General features: G+C 41.3%; 8 non-coding genes across 8 annotated transcripts; all 8 read right to left on the reverse strand.

Moving 5' to 3' along the window:
• Window positions 1-489: 489 nt before the first annotated feature.
• trnas-aga lies at window positions 490-571 on the reverse strand. The gene has a single exon. It is a non-coding gene; the product is annotated as a tRNA-Ser (tRNA).
• Window positions 572-1,044: 473 nt separating this feature from the next.
• On the reverse strand, window positions 1,045-1,116 carry trnag-ucc. Its single transcript has one exon. It is a non-coding gene; the product is annotated as a tRNA-Gly (tRNA).
• A 645-nt stretch (window positions 1,117-1,761) lies between these two features.
• Window positions 1,762-1,833, reverse strand: trnaa-ugc. The gene has a single exon. It is a non-coding gene; the product is annotated as a tRNA-Ala (tRNA).
• An 812-nt stretch (window positions 1,834-2,645) lies between these two features.
• trnas-aga lies at window positions 2,646-2,727 on the reverse strand. The gene has a single exon. It is a non-coding gene; the product is annotated as a tRNA-Ser (tRNA).
• Window positions 2,728-3,199: 472 nt separating this feature from the next.
• Window positions 3,200-3,271, reverse strand: trnag-ucc. The gene has a single exon. It is a non-coding gene; the product is annotated as a tRNA-Gly (tRNA).
• A 645-nt stretch (window positions 3,272-3,916) lies between these two features.
• Window positions 3,917-3,988, reverse strand: trnaa-ugc. The gene has a single exon. It is a non-coding gene; the product is annotated as a tRNA-Ala (tRNA).
• A 1,200-nt stretch (window positions 3,989-5,188) lies between these two features.
• On the reverse strand, window positions 5,189-5,270 carry trnas-aga. The gene has a single exon. It is a non-coding gene; the product is annotated as a tRNA-Ser (tRNA).
• A 472-nt stretch (window positions 5,271-5,742) lies between these two features.
• On the reverse strand, window positions 5,743-5,814 carry trnag-ucc. Its single transcript has one exon. It is a non-coding gene; the product is annotated as a tRNA-Gly (tRNA).
• Between the last annotated feature and the right edge of the window lie 9,751 nt (window positions 5,815-15,565).

Genomic DNA, 15,565 nt, shown 5'->3' on the forward strand with positions numbered 1-15,565 from the left:
TTTAAATTTTCTTAAAAAATTTGAATACAGTTTTTGTAAATACCTGTACTTTTTGAGATTTTAGTTTTTGTTTATCCTATCTTTATTGTTTATCCTATTTTTTATACTTCGCACTTTTCTCCTTTCTTGGTCGGGAATACTGCATGTGCAATGTCTGTAAGAACAAGAATTTCCCTCCAGGGATAAATAAAGGAATTCTGATTCTGATATTCCTGCAAATTTGTCTATGTCGTTTGACTGCCAGTGATGGCCCTCTGTGTCTAACGACTGTTGGTGAGTTTGGGTGTGACCAGTTACCAACCTATTGTTCTTATGGCTTTCCTGTGAATTGGAGTTAAGTGGAACAAATCAATGACATCAGCACGAGTAAGTCACTGACCTGGACAGGTGCAAAGAATTGTCGGATGAAGCCAGCAACACAAAGAGTACTGCACAGCAGTTTGTTACAGCCCAGCCTGATCACTGAGGCCAGCTACCACTGAAGGCCATCGTTGTCGGCAGGATTCGAACCTGCGCGGGGAGACCCCAATGGATTTCTAGTCCATCGCCTTAACCACTCGGCCACGACAACACACTTGCACATGCTGTGTTCATCTCATCTGTGACGACCAGTAGCAGTCAGTATTGACGCGCTTTGACTATGAACTTCTGATCGACAAAAAAAAACAAAAAAAAAACAAAAACAAAGCAAAGCAGAGAACAATCTCCTGGCATCAGAGCAGACAGAGGTTGTTGTACGCAACTCAAAATGTATCAGAGAAAAGTGAAAACCTGAGAATATAACATGGCGTCCACAGTGAACTGATTAACAACTCAAGATTAGAAACTTTTACCGATTTTACTTCACATGGTGGGCTTGTAGTTGTTTCATTTTGAATCTCACGTGATGTGAGGAAAAAGCGGCCCATCTGCACTGGGAAGAGAGCAGTTAGAGGAATCACCAGAGTGACATGAACTGAACAGAACATGTATGAAGCTCTCCTCCTACACGAGGAATTGCACTTTGTGATATGAGCATTGACCCAGAGGAAAAAGTGAACCCCTTGCGATGGCCGGGAATCGAACCCGGGTCAACTGCTTGGAAGGCAGCTATGCTCACCACTATACCACCATCGCACTGAAAAGGCACCGAAATTCCACTGCATGCTCAGCACTTTGTGGCAGGAATTCAGCAAGAAAGAGGAGGCAGGGAAAAGAGGAGGAGGAGCGGAGGAGAAGAAGGGGGAGGTACATCAACAAGCAGAGAGTGCTCTGTAACTGCTGTTCACTCTCTGGTAGGAAACAGTAACAATACTACTGACTGTATAAACTGCTTCCACGTAGTCCAGCCTCTGCTTCTGCTTGAGTACGGGCACCTGAATTTTGACATAATACAGGTCAAAGTAGTCAGGTCTTAGATACTAAGATTACATAAACCATGTCCTCAAACGGCCTTGCAGCAAGGCCAGTACGACCACTCTTTGACTGATCCATCTTTTTGGAAGGGCAGTAATGCTCTTTAGTATTGGTGCATGTGTGACTCACCAGAGACTCTGTGATGAAAGATGCAAGCAAATTTGTTGTAGAGATGACAGAACATTACGACAATAGATAGTTCATCACCCCTAAATAAAAAAGCAAAACCGTCTCCATCACTGAACAAGACATATTTCACATAGTCCTATGACTTCCCTTACGCCACCTACACCTGTCTTGCCATTTGCCCCAACTTACGAACACAGCAGGCCCTCACTGTGAAACTTCTTCCAGGTAACCAAATGATGGAGATGCCGGGGATTGAACCCGGGGCCTCATACATGCAAAGCATGCGCTCTACCACTGAGCTACATCCCCTGTGCAAGCACCATGGAGGTTGACTTAGAGTAACTAAGTAGAAACAATAACACCGATCGTAGCTCTCAGCAGCGATCTCCTTCTGATCAGAGGTTCATGTCAAGACTCCAACAAGAGGAGCAACGAGGCAAAAGAGGACCAGTGGGAGAGGGAGAGGGAGAGGGAGCCACATGGGCAAGAAAAGAAAGCTCTGTAACTGCTGTTCACTCTGGTAAGTAACAGCAACAATACTGCTGACTCCTTTATCAACACTTATATGGTCCTATTAACACATAATGACGTGATCAAGTAGCTCGTAAGGGGCTTATAACCTGTTAACGACCTCAAAAGCAAATGTTTGGCAGCTCTTTAGTTCATAAATGCTCAAAGAGGTAAAGCAAGGCATCTGGACTTGTGAAGATTTGACTTGAAGACGTTTCACTGCTCATCCAAGCAGCTTCATCAGTTCTGAAAAAACTGTCTGGTGGGGAACAAATATATATACCTCAGTTGGTGTGACTCAGTGAAACTAACTAAAATAAGGGATCTGATAGTCCTGCAAATGTGTCTATGTAGTTTGACTGCCAGTGATGGCCCTCTGTGTCTAACGACTGTTAATGAGTTTGGGTGTGACCAGTTAACGACCTATTGTTCTTATGGCTTTCGTGTGAATTGGAGTGAAGTGGAACAAATCAATGACATCAGCACGAGTAAGTCACTGACCTGGACAGGTGCAAAGAATTGTTGGATGAAGCCAGCAACACAAAGAGTACTGCACAGCAGTTTGTTACAGCCCAGCCTGATCACTGAGGCCAGCTACCACTGGAGGCCATCGTTGTCGGCAGGATTCGAACCTGCGCGGGGAGACCCCAATGGATTTCTAGTCCATCGCCTTAACCACTCGGCCACGACAACACGCTTGCACATGCTGTGTTCATCTCATCTGTGTCGACCAGTGGCAGTCAGTATTGACGCGCTTTGACTATGAACTTCTGATTGACAAAAAAGAAACAAAAACAAACAAAAACAAAGCAAAGCAGAGAGCAATCTCCTGGCATCAGAGCAGACAGAGGTCGTTGTACGCAACTCAAAATGTATCAGAAAAAAGTGAAAACCTGAGAATATAACATGGCGTCCACAGTGAACTGATTAACAACTCAAGATTAGAAACTTTTACTGACTTTACTTCACATGGTGGGCTTGTAGTTGTTTCATTTTGAATCTCACGTGATGTCAGGAAAAAGCGGCCCATCTGCACTGGGAAGAGAGCAGTTAGAGGAATCACCAGAGTGACATGAACTGAATAGAACATGTATGAAGCTCTCCTCCTACACGAGGAATTGCACTTTGTGATATGAGCATTGACCCAGAGGAAAACAGAACCGCTTGCGATGGCCGGGAATCGAACCCGGGTCAACTGCTTGGAAGGCAGCTATGCTCACCACTATACCACCATCGCACTGAAAAGGCACCGAAATTCCACTGCATGCTCAGCACTTTGTGGCAGGAATTCAGCAAGAAAGAGGAGGCAGGGAAAAGAGGAGGAGGAGCGGAGGAGAAGAAGGGGGAGGTACATCAACAAGCAGAGAGTGCTCTATAACTGCTGTTCACTCTCTGGTAGGAAACAGTAACAATACTACTGACTGTATAAACTGCTTCCACGTAGTCCAGCCTCTGCTTCTGCTTGAGTACGGGCACCTGAATTTTGACATAATACAGGTCAAAGTAGTCAGGTCTTAGATACTAAGATTACATAAACCATGTCCTCAAACGGCCTTGCAGCAAGGCCAGTACGACCACTCTTTGACTGATCCATCTTTTTGGAAGGGCAGTAATGCTCTTTAGTATTGGTGCATGTGTGACTCACCAGAGACTCTGTGATGAAAGATGCAAGCAAGTTTGTTGTAGAGATTACAGAACATTACGACAATAGATAGTTCATCACTCCCAAATAAAAAAACAAAACCATCTGCATCACTGAACAAGACATATTTCACGTAGTGCTATGACTTCCCTTATGTCACCTACCCCTGTCTTGCCATTTGCCCCAACTTACGAACACAGCAGGCCCTCACTGTGAAACTTCTTCCAGGTAACCAAATGATGGAGATGCCGGGGATTGAACCCGGGGCCTCATACATGCAAAGCATGCGCTCTACCACTGAGCTACATCCCCTGTGCAAGCACCATGGAGGTTGACTTAGAGTAACTAAGTAGAAACAATAACACCGATCGTAGCTCTCAGCAGCGAGATCAGAGGTTCATGTCAAGACTCCAACAAGAGGAGCAACGAGGCAAAAGAGGACCAGTGGGAGAGGGAGAGGGAGAGGGAGCCACATGGGCAAGAAAAGAAAGCTCTGTAACTGCTGTTCACTCTGGTAAGTAACAGCAACAATACTGCTGACTCCTTTATCAACACTTATATGGTCCTATTAACACATAATGACGTGATCAAGTAGCTCGTAAGGGGCTTATAACCTGTTAACGACCTCAAAAGCAAATGTTTGGCAGCTCTTTAGTTCATAAATGCTCAAAGAGGTAAAGCAAGGCATCTGGACTTGTGAAGATTTGACTTGAAGACGTTTCACTGCTCATCCAAGCAGCTTCATCAGTTCTGAAAAAACTGTCTGGTGGGGAACAAATATATATACCTCAGTTGGTGTGACTCAGTGAAACTAACTAAAATAAGGGATCTGATAGTCCTGCAAATTTGTCTATGTAGTTTGACTGCCAGTGATGGCCCTCTGTGTCTATCCATCCATCCATTTTCTATTCCGCTTATCCGTCAGGGTTGCGGGGGAGCTGGAGCCTATCCCAGCTGACTACAGGCGAGAGGCGGGGTTCACCCTGGACTGGTCGCCAGTCAATCGCAGGGCCAACACACAAAGACAAATAGCCACACACTCTCACACTCACACCTAGGGGCAATTTAGAGTAGTCAATCAACCTAATGTGCATGTTTTTGGTATTGTGGGAGGAAGCCGGAGTACCCGGAGAAAACCCACGCAGGCACAGGGAGAACATGCAAACTCCACATAGAAGGGCCCAGACCGGGATTCGAACCTGGAACCCTCTTGCTGTGAGGCGACAGTGCTAACCACTGCACCACCGTGCCGCCCCCTCTGTGTCTAACGACTGGTTAATGGCTGTGACACTGTTCATGAGTTTGGGTGTGACCAGTTAACGACCTATTGTTCTTATGGCTTTCGTGTGAATTGGAGTGAAGTGGAACAAATCAATGACATCAGCACGAGTAAGTCACTGACCTGGACAGGTGCAAAGAATTGTTGGATGAAGCCAGCAACACAAAGAGTACTGCACAGCAGTTTGTTACAGCCCAGCCTGATCACTGAGGCCAGCTACCACTGGAGGCCATCGTTGTCGGCAGGATTCGAACCTGCGCGGGGAGACCCCAATGGATTTCTAGTCCATCGCCTTAACCACTCGGCCACGACAACACGCTTGCACATGCTGTGTTCATCTCATCTGTGTCGACCAGTGGCAGTCAGTATTGACGCGCTTTGACTATGAACTTCTGATTGACAAAAAAGAAACAAAAACAAACAAAAACAAAGCAAAGCAGAGAGCAATCTCCTGGCATCAGAGCAGACAGAGGTCGTTGTACGCAACTCAAAATGTATCAGAAAAAAGTGAAAACCTGAGAATATAACATGGCGTCCACAGTGAACTGATTAACAACTCAAGATTAGAAACTTTTACCGACTTTACTTCACATGGTGGGCTTGTAGTTGTTTCATTTTGAATCTCACGTGATGTCAGGAAAAAGCGGCCCATCTGCACTGGGAAGAGAGCAGTTAGAGGAATCACCAGAGTGACATGAACTGAACAGAACATGTATGAAGCTCTCCTCCTACACGAGGAATTGCACTTTGTGATATGAGCATTGACCCAGAGGAAAACAGAACCGCTTGCGATGGCCGGGAATCGAACCCGGGTCAACTGCTTGGAAGGCAGCTATGCTCACCACTATACCACCATCGCACTGAAAAGGCTCCGAAATTCCACTGCATGCTCAGCACTTTGTGGCAGGAATTCAGCAAGGAAGAGGAGGGAGGGAAAAGAGGAGGAGGAGCGGAGGAGAAGAAGGGGGAGGTACATCAACAAGCAGAGAGTGCTCTGTAACTGCTGTTCACTCTCTGGTAGGAAACAGTAACAATACTACTGACTGTATAAACTGCTTCCACGTAGTCCAGCCTCTGCTTCTGCTTGAGTACGGGCACCTGAATTTTGACATAATACAGGTCAAAGTAGTCAGGTCTTAGATGCAAAGATTACATAAACCATGTCCTCAAACGGCCTTGCAGCAAGGCCAGTACGACCAGTCTTTGACTGATCCATCTTTTTGGAAGGGCAGTAATGCTCTTTAGTATTGGTGCATGTGTGACTCACCAGAGACTCTGCGATGAAAGATGCAAGCAAGTTTGTTGTAGACATGACAGAACATTACGACAATAGATAGTTCATCACCCCTGAATAAAAAAAACAAAAAAAAAACGGTCATGCATTCTTCCATTGAGCAGTATCCACTATGTTTACAATATTCCATTTGATTTACAGTAATGATGGAGAGATGATTTGCTTCTGATCTGGGGTTCATGTTAAGAATTCAACAAGAAGAGGAGGGAGGTCAAAGAGGAGGCATCTTACAATGTCTTATTGTCATCCAGTATGACCTTATGTGTAAATATTTGCATGTAAAAATTACTTCCAGCTGCCAGCCAACTTGCCAGCCTTTGCTGAATTCCAAAACCACCACATTACTTTTCAGTTTAGGCTTTGATCATATTACAATAGACACAGTCTGATGGATTCAAACCTGCACAGAGAGCACAGAGAAAGAGAATCCTCAGTGATTTACCCATTCGATCTGGATGACATACTCAGTTGAATCCCCACGTTGTTATCCACAACCTTACATTTCTCTACAGTTTCTCTGAATCAGCTCTACAGTGTCTGTTTTTTTTCCTTGCAACTCCAAAGAATCTAACCCCAATGGTCTTCTGATCTGTTGCTTCAAGCACTCTGCCACAGTGCCCAGACTTCCATGTAGCCATTGTTCAGGAGAGAAATGCACAATGTTACCAGCTTCTCCTCACTGCCATGTAATCTTGACTCTTTTTTTTACTATAAAACAAACTTTGCAGACAGATACACACGCATTTCATAGACTTACATTCATTTCCTGGAGGTCCGAGGACCACCTAACCATAACAATAAACATTATAAATAATAAATAATTGACAAATTGTGAAGTGAAGGTAAAAACATAACAATTTCTCTAACTGTCATTGTGCCTTTGTAATCAATTTAAACAAGGATCTTGGAAATAAATGTATATGAAATGAATGTTCCCTTGGTTTTAACTGAATTTGGTTCTCTTTGAGAAGACGGGACGGTCATCAAAAATTTGCACCAGTCAGTTTTAATTCCACAATTTGACCACATGATGGCAGTAGTTCACATGCTTCTAAAAATCACCTTGAAGTAATACACGAATAAGTTACATGAAGTGCTTACACATGAGAAGGGACAGAGAGTGATGATGTGTACTGAGGAGTACCTTGCAGGACTGTGGAATGAAGATGTTATCTGTCTTCCTCTGACTCCATTTATGTGTACATCCTTCTCCTCTCAAATAAATTCAGAGCTATGTCAACCTTCTGCTGCTTCTCTAAGTGTAGGCTACTGCAACAAAAGGAGAATTGTCGTTCAGTTTATTCTGTAATGGTGCATTTTTAACGCAGATTTGAGAGCTTTTCTTGAAGACCATTCGCTGATGAATTTGGTTGTGCAGATAACATTTTGATATTATTATCAATTTTCTGTTACACTGGATAAACCTGAACAAAACCGATAAACCTGTCAACCTGCGTTGCTCTGTGGGCACAGACTCAAACTATGTGACATCAAAATGATTTAGTTGTCTTGTGGAATTGCTTCATGTTAATGGTGACATTGTTTCGTTTATTCAGCAAAGTTTTGAAATAATACAAGTCTGAAACCACATTTCATTCATTTCTTTCCCCGGGTTTATTATTGGTTGATTGTCCAGTGCCAGCATGCCTCTCACATTCATTCTAAATAAACATAGTTGATCATTTCAAGTGTTTTATGACCCTTAAGAGGAGTGGTTGACAAAATACAAGGATGATTATGATCATTATTTTATGTTTATTTTATTGTTGTTGTGTCTCCCAAGATTGCTTTTAAATCGTGTACTTTCACTCATAACATTTTCTTTGTTTCAGGCCTGGAGTATTCAGATCCTTTACTTAAGTAAAAGTAGCCTACTACTAAATATTCCACTCCAAGTAAAAACTCTGCACTTAAAGCCTTACTTTAAAATATGTAAATGTAATCATCAAAATGTACTTAAAGTATGAAAAATAAAAGTACTCGTTGTGTACTACAATGTTCCCTGTCAGTGTTTACTGTTATATCTAATGCTTCTGGGTTAATATCACTGCTACATTTATGGGTATGTTCGATTTTACTGCTATGTTCGAGGCTGAGCTTATTTGAACTACTTTATACACTGTTGGCTGGTTTAATCTGCAGCTTTGCATCAGACTCTTTGTACGTTTGTAGTGTCACTGTCCTGTGAGAAGCACATATCTTTTAAAGATACCTTTTCATAAGAAAAGGAGCTCTCTTTTCAGCTTTGTGACTGCGTATTTTCCAGATAATCCAAGAGGGTTTTTAAAAATCTAATTTCGAAGCTGTAACCATAGAGTTCTCCCACAACAATAAAAAAGAAAAGATAAAGAAAATCCATACATTTGAAAACTCATAACTGACATTCTAAAATATTTACATTACATTTGGGTTTTTCACAATAATATCCTTTTAGGAAAAAAAAGGGATGTGAGGGATGAATAATGTGCAGGCATAACTATAATCACATGCAAAGAAATGCATGCATTCCCATGTGAAGACTAGTTCAAATATTGCAGGCAAGGTTTAGCAAGTTGTAGTTTTTAGTTCTATGTATTTATTAAATTTACAAGTGAACTTGGGTGGGCAAAGGGGCATTCGCTCTGCTCTCACCTCCTTCCCTCCTCTCAATACAGTACAGAGTGGACACACTTAGTTATATGCCAGCAGAAGTTTGACAGACCTGAGGGGAAAGCTCTGTCCTGGGGTCACACAGCTCCTTTGTTGAGGATTGTTGACCTAGCAGGCAAAGGACGCCACAAACAAATGGCAGTTTAGCACATTCATATCTGTACATGCAGATATTCCTTCTGTAATTTGGTAATTTCAATTCAACTCTGAAGGGGCTAGAAGAACTGGGATAGGAATGATCATAACCTTTTATCTTGGAATGCAGTCAAACTTCGTTCTTTACAGGTTTGCGCTCATAAACATTAATATCCTATTCTGAAAATCTCCTCCATGGGCGTGGAATGGAATGGGATTGCTGGTGTCATCTGGAGGTTGAGAATCAGTGAAAATCAGCGAGCTTGTGGTGAGAACGCACTCTGGCTGCCAAACACCTGGCCAGCAAGCAGTCCTATTTTCACTTGGGGGAGCACTGATGAGGCTTCTGCAGGAATTTTGTAGTTCTGTTTAGAAAAGATAGAGGCTGTGTCTCTCCACAATGTTTCAGTTCCTGACTACCGACATCCAGCTGTTGTTAAACCGCTGTGGTGGTCTCTCCAATGAGGAATGTGGCAGCATGCTTCCAGCATCTCAATAAAAGGGGTCAAGGGCTATCCAGTCTATGTAACTGACATCATCATCATCATCATCATCCCCTTCTCCACCCTTTCTCTCACATGTGGCTGAGTTGTTTTTGTTTGGTCTCCATCATGGCTAAGCAACGCGACACAGAGTCTGTTTCTCTGGTGAAAAGGCCTCAGAGAGAGCAGAAAGCCACATTATTTCATTAGCTGGACAGACTGATCAGAGGAGAAAATGCAGAGCGAAGACAACATTTGGCACTGATCAAACAAAGAAAACGAAGGACAGAGTTGTTTTAATTCTCTGGAATGAAAACTCACAAAACAACCCCACTTGAAATGACATTGCAAAATTATTTGCTCCGAGAGTCTTGGGAGAGCGGATTGCAAAACATTACCTCACTTAGGGAAAGTACACCCAGATGAGCAACATGAATGCCTGGCCGGCAGAGAAACTTTACATAACATACTGTGTACCAAGACCAGCTGCCACAGTCTTATGAAAGCAGTATATGGTGGCTTCCAAGTCCTGCACAGCCAGCAGCTGCTTTTTAAGAACCTTCCTCTTTGTATTTCCACCCGAATACGATTATGTAAATTACAAAGGTACACACTGTATGGCATTGGAGAGGAAACCTCTGCCTTTAATTATTCAGCTTGGCTAACAGTGGGCTACAAACAGTACAAGGCCTTCAGCACCATGAATTATGGATGAACTGGAGAGTGACAGCACAGTCTGCTCATGTACACTGACCACTCAGATTTGCCCTGTCAAAACTTTAGACTCAAATTTAAAAAATTTTAAAACTTAATCTGTTGACTTTTGCTTCTGGCACCTCTGTTGGAGTTTCAGTGTAGGCACATGTTATCGCTTAAGGAACTTAAAGAAAATACTGTGGTTTCCCAACACTGTAAGACATATCTTCCTCAATTAATGGTCACTACTTTTTACTTTTCCTCCAAAAATGGTAGAGACATTCTGCTTAGGATACACACACACACACACACACACACACACACACACACATATATATATATACTCTTGCCGGATGTGATCAAACACTTTGAGTTAATACACGCCTACTTTAAATGACAATGTGACAATGTCTGAAGGATCTTCTGTAATCAAGGTTAACATAAAAACAAATGAATTAGAAAAGACCACACTATATTTTTTTTATCTATGGACACCACAAGTGTCCAATATTGAATAAAGGAATAATAACACGGAAATAAATCATGATATGAACAAAACAGACAGCATAAAAGAACAATCCTAATTTAAAAGCTTTATCTTGTCTATCAAACTGAAAGTATAGGACAGAGCTTGCATGTAGCCTAAAATGACATAAAGTAATATATTATTGTAAAAGGAATTGAATAAAATACTATAATGGTGATTGAAAAGTAATAATAATAATGAAAATGGTCAAGTTTTTTAAATATGTGGCATTAATACATATTTTTATGTTTGGATAATTTTTGGTGTGGTTTATCATGTTTGCTTGATTGTTTTTTTGTTGTATTTGAGCTCCTCAGATCTACACAGAGACACTGTGTCTTACAGCAGAACATGTTATTTAGGTTAATTCCCCCTTGCTTGACACTACAGAAACTCAGAACCTGCTACTTGGACACTGAATTCATTCAGATGGGTTGGATTTGAACTTCTGCACTGACCAACTCCTACCATAAGCAAACTCCACTAGTTGTGGCTGTGTGGTCATTAAAATTTGGACTTTTCCACATAACTGGCCAATACCTGGGTTGACAGTCTTAGCACTCCTCAGGTTGATCATATGAACGGTTCCTATCTGCTGTGCTTTGAAACTACTCCTGAAAAGAAAAAAAAAACCCAACGGCATAAGATCCTGTTTAACTGACTGAAAATGCAAACCTGAAAGTGGTCATTTTGACAGTCTAATGAGATGAAATTAGGGAACTCTCGCAAGAACATCAAGATGCAAAAATACTGTTTTCTCATCTATGTACTTTCATCTAAAACTCTAACTGGAAGATTGAAGTTTTGTCAGTGTTGGCTAAGTCACTATTAAGTTACCATGACAGCCTTGACCTCCAGTATTTTCTCAGCCAGTAAATCAGACCATTCACAAGTCTGTAATCTTTCCCAAACCCCACAGCCTTTCTTTTACTTAAAATAATTTTGTTTTGAGCTGTAGCATTCAAGAATTATAACTCCACTGTATGCAATACTGAGAGAAAAACAAATCAAATAAACAAATAAAATTAAATACAATACACATTGTTACATGTATATCCTTTTCATGTAATATACTGTATAATTCAAACATAATTCAACGACAGATATGTTGAATTATTAAAGACAAAAAGATAAGCAATTGCACTTTTAATTAAATATGTATAACAATGTTATTTGTGCATTTAAACATCATGCATTTTCAGTCTTTCATATATTTTACAGTAACACTGACTATAAAAAGCAGAGGCAGCATTTAGACTGCACTACGTGTAGGTGAAACATTTTCCAGAAATGTGTCGCAAACGTATTGTTCTCATATATTCTTCGACTTAATGTGTCTGCTTAGGAAAATAGCATCTCATAGAATAGGTCTGACCTTTATCAGAGGCGGAAAGAATTATGTTAGAGAAGAGCCAGTCCGCTTAGACATTAGAGGAAAGGGCATTATCACACACGAGTGGCAACACAGAGGAATGAGGAGAGGAGAATGGAGACAGGACGGATGGATGGATGGACTGAGGAGGAGGGAAGGAGTGAGGTAGTTCTCCTAAATCTGCATAATCCCCCTGACAACAAGGGCGGACAGGGTGGGTTGAGTGTGGTGGTACGGACCACCCTGGATCTGACAATCCAACAAACAGAAAGACTACAATCAGACAGGCAGGCCAAGTCGGTGCTGTGTTACTGACACGGTGTGGCAGCGACAGAGAAGTCAGAGTGGTTCATTTGTGTGGGCCGCTGTCTGTTTGACAAACACATGCAGTTATGCTCACACATGTACGGGCGGAGGAGCCGAGCACAGCCACAGAACAAAAAGAGATCCATACAGACAGAAAATAGCAGACATTAGTGCCCCCCCTAAAACGATGAGACAATCCATTCCAACATGCTATGGACACTTGTTTTAGCAAACACTTTATACATTCAGCAGAAACAGAGCAACTCATTTTTAAAGTTAGCTGCTCAAAGCATGCTAGCATCATGATGACTGAAACTGACGTCAGCTGGAGGGGTTTATTGAAAGTATTAGGAAAAAATAATCAGTAATTACCAATATAGACTGAGATGAAACCTTTTATTGTGGTACATTTTCAGCAACAACAATGGCAAGTCAGTCTGATCTTTAAGTCCGATGTACACCCTCTTACATTGTAGCATAGCTATATGTCTTTGACAGTCATAGTCTAACCCTCACCATGTGCACACACCTTTAACCACCGAAAAGGTTAGAAAAGAGAAATCATCTCACTTTTGAAGATCTCAGAAATAATTGTAAACACACACACACTCATTTGATTGCCTAGCCATCTGTCACTTGTGTTTCCTCCCATCTTTTCCTGTTCTCATCTTGTTACCTAGTCCATTATTCCATGTTTCCTCTTGTCGTGTCTCTCTCGCGTGCAAAGCTTTCCATCAACACAAGTGCGACTTGTAAGCAACGAGCAGATTGTTTTCTGTTCTCTCTCTCTCTCTAATCTGCACAGCCTGCTTAGCTGTTGCATTATTTATATTTGTTATTATTTTTCCTTTGAACCACAGACACACATGCTTTCCCAAATATTGTTCATTTTTCCATGTGGCTTTGCTTTCGCTGGAAAGGACAAGAGGTATGATTAGATATATTGATACATCATGGCTTGTCTGCAGGGTCATGGAGGTTGAAAGGTTCAGTTAATCAATGCCACAAGGCCATTTGCATGAGATCAGACTTAAAGTATAAGAAAGTGCAGCTGCATCACGTTAAAAACAAAAAGCAGCTATTTTTTTCTCTCTTTTTTTTTTTTTTTTGCCCAAATTTATTGTTTTAATTCATTCTGATTTAATTGTGAATTTGCCTAATTTTAATATGTATTAACTGCTTAAAAGTAAAGGAGGGTTTTCTGCAATAATCACTGCTCAAAAGTCTATGATTATCCACGAAGCATGACCTTAGTGAAAATTACTGCGTGTTATATCATTCGCACTGGCTTGCAGCCAAACCATCTCATATAACTTGTTGTTACTTCACAATAATCAGCTGCAGATGTGAATATCTCACTGGTTGTAATCTTGGAAAAACAGAACCCAGAAAAAAAAAACATCTCCCTGACATACAATTTCAAAAATTCAATGGTACACAATTTTACACCTGTTTTCCATTTCTGATTCCACTAAATGAAGGTACAAGGTCACATGGCGTTGTTCTTGACATTGTTATGAAAATTTGGGTATTTCTAAAATCACAACATGAGATAAACATGAACGGAACACAGTGACAGTTTAAAAAAAAAAAAGAAAAAAAAATCATGCAAATTAAAAAACTGTTTTAACTTCAGTGTTGAGTTAGAACCTTCTGTATTTGCAAATTTTTGTCATTTTGACAAATAAATTGTCTCTCCATTACAGGTTTATTGTGCAATGTCACAGTGCTGGAAATAAAACACCGGTTTACCATGGAAACAAGTCAAATAATCCCACCTCGCTGGGCCTGAATGACACGTTAACTTGACCATTTTTTTACAGTTCAGCTCTGTTGCCAGCCAGCACTGTTACCAGAGGCCACTGAAAGCATGCACTTGTAATTAGCAAGGATTTAATGCGTACAGGAAATTTATGGGGTCAGTCTGGAATTAAATTGTACCAGCCAAGATCACATCCATCCTGGAAAAGGTCACCACACACACACACACACACACACGCACACACACACACACACGCTGTTAGAGCCTAGTATTATTCTTTTTCCTCCAGTGAGAATTACAGGGCTGACCATTCAAAGTACCACAGTGACAGACACCCACCATGTTTGCTTTTATTTGTTTTCTTACAAAGTGTGAGATGAAAAGTTTAACACCAAGCATAAAGTACAGAGCTGGTACTCGGAGCTTATTAGCATGGTTTTAGACTTAACAGCACGGGTAAACATTCTGGCTCTATCCAAAATAAAATGAACCTACCAGCACCTCCAACGTTACAGTAGTGAACCTGTTTTATCAGATATATCTAATCCTTGCACAAACAGAATTGTAGAAACAACAGTTTCTTCTGAGCAAACAGCAGCCAGACACCAAATTCTAATTATTCCATTTTGTTCAAGGTAAATAAATGACTGAATGAACAACATTTTGGAATTAGACTGTTTGAGTTATAAACCAGTTTAAGTTTGAGAAGTGCCTCTCAGTTTAGTCTCTTCAAGGGTGTGTTCACACCAGACCCCTCTTTGCTTCAAATCTGCTGAGCGGTTCGCTTAACCTGTGCATTGGGAACAAAAAGCACTCCAGTTTTACTTTGCCTTCTTTCCACTGAATTTTGGCCCTTTAGTCTTGCTGTAGGTAGATCACATGACATTGTGCTTGAAAAGGAAAACAGAAACATGGCTGATGAAAAGATGAAAGCGGAGGAGGAGGATGAGGTGTGATGAGGAGAACATAACATTCTCTGCCATTGCTTTTTGGGCTCAAGTGAAATCCGAGCAATTCCATTTTGGTTTTCTTTATGTCCATGGGCTAATCTAACTACATTCCACAGCAATATGGATAAGGCAAATATAGCAGCTGCCACCTTGTTCCAAATGACAGTTACTCATAATCCAAAGCAGTAAAGGTCTGAGAGTTCTAGAAGAACTGTAGTGCGTATACAGAAAGAGGACTGAGGTCTCATCAGAGCTGAAAAGGGCCAGAAAAACAACTGGGCTCTCTTTCAAATGAACTCACAATGTGAAAGCAAAGAGAACTGAGCCCCTTTTCTGTTGGTCCGCTGAACTGACACTTAAAGCCAGGCCTATTCAGGTGGCAACCCGAGGACATCATCTGGCCCAGAGGCAACCTCATTGTGGACCAGCATCCATAAA

Source organism: Scatophagus argus, chromosome 18 (assembly GCF_020382885.2).
Source record: "Scatophagus argus isolate fScaArg1 chromosome 18, fScaArg1.pri, whole genome shotgun sequence".
Taxonomy (NCBI): domain Eukaryota; kingdom Metazoa; phylum Chordata; class Actinopteri; family Scatophagidae; genus Scatophagus; species Scatophagus argus.